Source organism: Notamacropus eugenii, chromosome 7, assembly GCF_028372415.1.
Source record: "Notamacropus eugenii isolate mMacEug1 chromosome 7, mMacEug1.pri_v2, whole genome shotgun sequence".
NCBI classification, from domain to species: Eukaryota; Metazoa; Chordata; class Mammalia; order Diprotodontia; family Macropodidae; genus Notamacropus; species Notamacropus eugenii.
The window spans coordinates 82339889-82345295 of NC_092878.1; the positions used below are offsets into that span (position 1 = coordinate 82339889).

Sequence of the window (5407 nt, forward strand, 5' to 3'; positions counted from 1 at the left end):
AGATTTCATTGTAAGAGTTATAATTAATTATCTGAAGTGCCTGGTGACACAGTTTCAGAAATACTTCCTTTCACATTTTGATTCTAAAAAAACTAAGTTAGGTTCATATATACTCAATTGCAACAAAAAATTTTAGTCAGATACAAGCATTTTGGAGAGCAATTTGGAGCTATGCTCAAAGGGCTATAAAAATGTGCAGACCCTTTGACCCAGCAATACCACTTGTAGGGCTGCATCCCAAAGAGATTATACAAATGAGAAAAGGACTCATATGTACAAAAATATTTATTGCAGCTCTTTATGTGATGACAAAAAATTGGAAATTGGGGGGATGCCCATCAACTGGGGAATGGCTGAAGTTGTGGTATATGAATGTAATGGAATACTATAAGAAATGATGAGTAGGTAGACTTCAGAAAGAGAGATTTATATGAACTGATGCTGCGTGAGGGGAGCAGAACCAGCAGAACATGGTACACAGTATAGCTACATTGTGTGATCACTAACTTTGATAGACTTAGCTCTTCTCAGCAATTCAAGGCTCTAAGACAAAAGGCTCATGATGGAAAATGCTATCCACATTCAGAGAAAAAATTACAGTCTGAATGCAGATTGAAGCGTACTATTCACTCTCCATCTATCTCTTTTTTGTTTTGTTTTTTTTCTTCTTTCTCATGATTCATTCCACTGGTTATAATTCTTCTTTACAACAAAACTAATGTGAAAATATGTTTAATATGAATGTATATGTAGAGCCTATATCAGATTGGAGGCCATCTTGAGGAGGGAGTAGGGGAAGAAAAGGGAGAAATTTTAAAACTCAAAAGTTTGTGTAATTGAATATTGTAAACTAAAAATTAATTAATTAATTAAGAAAAAGAACAATGTCAGTTATCTGCCATTAAAAGTGCAAGAAGAATTTGCTGAGTTATTAAGTGACACAGGTCTAAAACCTGAGTTTCTTAAAAAAATCAGTAAATGAATTTTGGCTTGGGATTAGGACAGAATTTCCAGCAATTTCTGAAATAGTCCTAAACATACTTTTGCCATTTTGTACTACATATTTATGCTGTGCAGTGTTCTCAGAATTGACGATTATAAAATCAAAATATCAGTCAACTCTGAAAAACATTGAAAATGCTCTTTGTCCTGCAGTATCAGATATTTCACCAAGATTTAATTCTTTATGTAAAAATAAACAAGCACGTCCATCTCTTTAGTATGCAAATTTGCTTTTGTCTTTAATAAATGGTAAAAGGGTATGTATACCAAAGAATTTTTTAAAAATAAATTTATGATTTATTATCAGTAAATGTTTGATTTGCATACCTATTTTATATATCTTTATATCCAGGGTTGCGTAAATATTTCTCTAGCAAAAAGGGGTTGTGAGTGGAGAAAGTTTAAATAGCCGTGTTCTAATTTGTTTTCCTTGACTATGCACATTTATTTCTGACCCACGTACTTTCTTGGGCTTCATCATCTCCAGAAATGGATCATTTCAAAAGATGAAATCAACTCAGAAATTCATCTCTCCTCTGATCATTTCTCACCCTGATTAATGACTTCATCCTGCCTTCAGGAGGGAGTACCTCTCCTCTCTCTGCCCTCCTTTTCAACTTATTTTTGCATGTTGTCTCCCCCATCAGATTGTGTGCTACTTGAGGATAGGGACTGTCTTATACCTTTCTTTGAATCCCCAGAGTATCCCCAGGCACAGTGCCTGGTACATAGAGGGTACTCAATAAATGTTTATTAACTCTGATTCTGACTGATTTATTACAAGGGTTTTGTTTTTTTTATTTGTTTCAGTAGAAACGGAAGGACTTGGGAGAAAGAGAAAAATGGTACTTGTTAAATGAAAATTTTTTTATGGACTCAAGTCAATTATCTCAACCCATCTAGAAATTTTGACTGAGAATTAACATTTTAATCAGTGAGATCCTATTTGTCATTATCTAAATGGATATCTTGGTTTCTACCTGGAACAGGGACATTTTTAATGGCAGTTTTTATTGTCCCTAATAAAAACGCAAGTGATTTAATTTTACCCTTCCACTGAAGTACTTCTCAGATGACATATCATGGCACAGAGGTGACCCTGAGTTTTTGAAGCCAAATCATAGGAGAAAAACTCTGACAGATCCTTGTCAAGCTGGAAAGGTCTCTGGGATGGTTCTGGTGATAGTAAGTGAACAAGCATTCATTTATCTATCTGTCTGACTGTCTTTTTATTTCTTCTCTCCTCAGTGTCTCCTGATGCCCTCCTTCAATAAGAAACCAGGTGTCTCAGCCATTTCATCTTGTTTTTCCTTCCTTCCAAACCATGTTAACTCAGTAAATACCAAAGCCCTGGGTCCTTGGCAATGGACAGCCTTGGTTCCAGTTTGTTAGCAATTGGCATAGATTATTTAATCATTGTCTGGATGATACGTGCTTTCTTTATTTTAATGTAACATCACCTAGGCTTGTAACCTTGGTGTCATCCTCAACCTTCACTGGAACTTATCCCATGTATCCAATCTGCTGCCAAGTCTTGTCACTTCTAGGGCAGCTAGGTGGTGCAGTGGCCAGAACACTGGACTGAGAAGCAGGAAGATTCATCTTCCTGACCTCAAATCCAGCCTCAGACACCCACCATCTACATGGCCCTGTTTGTCTCAATTCCTCATCGTGTCCTTGTCCCACTTTTTCCCTGGGTCGTAGAGCTTCCAGTAGCTGACAGGGAAAATATGCTTGCTCTCATATCAACTTCTTAGTACCACCTTTCCTGCATGGGACTCATCCTTCTCTACTGTGACATCACTGAGCAGCCAAACATTGTCATGGACATCAACATTAAAGAGTGGGCCACTCTTCCCTCTGGCTTTGGTGACAATGAAATCATCAAAGCTATGATGATGAGGTCTAATCAGGTTTCCCCTTGATGTACATGAGCTGCTCCACTCCTGCTGACCTCGGTTCATTGAAGTCTTTCTGCAAGATCTCCAGGGTCTTCTACAAGAACTGTTGCATTGTGCTCCCCTTCTTTATCTCTAAAGTCCTTTCATGCCCAGAGCCATCCCAGAAACTCAATGTGATTTCCATTTCTTCATTCTTGATCATCTTCTACTTGGCCTTCCATTCCTGCTGAAGTTCCTCTCAGAGCCTATTTTCCTCTTCCTCTTGGTCATGATCAGGAAGAAAGCTTGTGTCTACATCTGGGTTCTTCCCTAATTTTCTCTTCTCTGAAGGGATCTCTTCCTGTTCTAGATCTTTATCTTCTTCCTCATCCACAGTGAAGGATAAGTTAGGGATCTTCTCCTCTTCCTTCTTGCATTCCTTTTCTTGAAGTTTCTCTAGCTTTAGTTGAAGTTCTTTGGACTGTTCCTTTTTAGTCAGTTGCTTTTTCATTTCTTCACCAGTGCTTCCTGCTTGGCCTTCATGTCATTCAGGGTTACAAGTCCCGAAGTGGTGGACTTCAGCTCAGCCTCTGCTGTGGATGGTGGCACCTTGGAGCAGGCAATAGAGAAAGAAGTCTGGTCTCCTAACAAACATGTATTAAATGCTTGCACGAGCCACTAGGCTAGATAGACTGTATGCTTGTTGTCCAACGACCAACCTAGCTACATTAAAAAAATCCCATCACCAGGTTGGCTACTGGGGCACTCATTTATTGGCCATGGTAATTTTCAAAAGCTATCTACTAAGTTAGAGGGAGGGACTAATTATGCTAATAAATTCACATATTCATCAAATATTCAGATTGGATGGAAGGACAAGGGTCCAAAGATTACCCCACTCCACTTAAAATTTGTTAGGTGAGAATACTTCTTGATTGTATCAATATCAGAACTAAGTGTGAACAACTCTTATAACTTCAATCAAAGCCATTTTGTGATAGACTTGGTCATGCCCTATATCGCCAAGGCAATATTCACAGCACTGATGGTGACTATGACTGTGTCAGTGTAGTTCTCAATAGCAAAGTATAACAGACTCTCCTTCTAGAAGGCAGAAGAAAAACATTTTTTTAGATACCAGAAAGCCAAATGCCAGAAGCAGAAAGCAAAATCTATCATGATCACCACAGGGAACCAAGTCATTCCCAAGCCTCCCCACCTCAGCCAGGGCCTTCTCACAAGCAAACACTAACAAGCATGAGCCTTGCCCTACTGGCCTGCCTGCTTCCTCTCTCTTCGGTGCCTACCCATTTCACTCACTTCCTCTGGGTTCTGCTCCACCCTTCCTGTTCCTCCTGTTCAGCAAGCTCCTCCCACTCCATGTGACTTAGGCTTCCAGGTGATTTAAGCAGATCACATGGGCTTTAATGAATGAGAAAGATCTTTCCATTAAAATTACTATTACATGCCCTTAGGAGCTTGTATGGAAAAGGAGAAGCTATTTTAGAACTGGATAGAGATTATGAGAATCTGGAAGTGGAGGAGGAGGGGGGTCATACAAAGCTGAGTTGGCAACCAGCAGCCCAGAGGCAATCAAGGAAAGGAGGAAGTAAGACTGAGCTATGGCAGAGAAGGGAGAGAGATATAAATATAAATTAAGACAGGAGCCAAACCTTTGCCCAAATGCTGGTGTTTCCTGACTGAGGTCTTAGAGGTGATCATGATTATATTCCTAACTTTTTTCTCAAATAAATTAAGATCAAAGAAGAGGGAACCCCAATGAACAAGGGATGTTAGAGGCCATTATATGGCTCTAGGTCAAGGCATACATGTTAATTATTATAATTGGGTATTATAGAGATTTTGAAATATTTGACACAAATTCTATGAGTTCTCTTATTCAACAAGGCAAAAAACAATTCGTGTATTATAACTTCTCATAATTAACAGTGCAAAAGACATTAGGCAATATATTAACCTGAAATATAGTTCATCACAATTGACATGTAATATTTTTTAAAGGTGAACTTGCTATTATTTTAAAGTTAAATTCCTTTAATTACATGGTAAATCCTCAACAGAACAGAATCACATTCTTTACTGGAGATCTTTCCACATACAGAATTTGATCTAAGAACACAGAATCACTATAAGTCATGTTATCTCTGGGGAGTGTGTTTTAATTCTGAATACACATTTTAGGAAGGACTTTAACACATGAGAATGCAGCCACAATTAGCTAATTAGGGTGATAGCGAAGGACATGGAGACCATGCCATATTGTTGTCAGGCCTTCACTTTTGGAGGGGGGGCCACTAGCAGTCATCCTGACTTATATTTTGCCATCGGACTCAGAGAGTGAGGCTGATGACTTTGCATATAGCCCTGCCTCACTTCAACCCAATTCACTTGCAAGTAAAGACATCACCCTTCTGCTGTCATCGATCCTCTCTGAGAACAAAAGACAAACAATAGCAATCATTTTTGAAGGGTACCAATTATATCATGATATTGGGATCAAGGTA

At 38.7% G+C, this 5407-nt stretch overlaps 1 pseudogene; it reads right to left on the minus strand.

Annotated features, from left to right (window-relative positions):
- Positions 1 to 2631: 2631 nt before the first annotated feature.
- Positions 2632 to 5040, minus strand: LOC140514691 (protein FAM50A pseudogene; annotated as a pseudogene).
- Between the last annotated feature and the right edge of the window lie 367 nt (positions 5041 to 5407).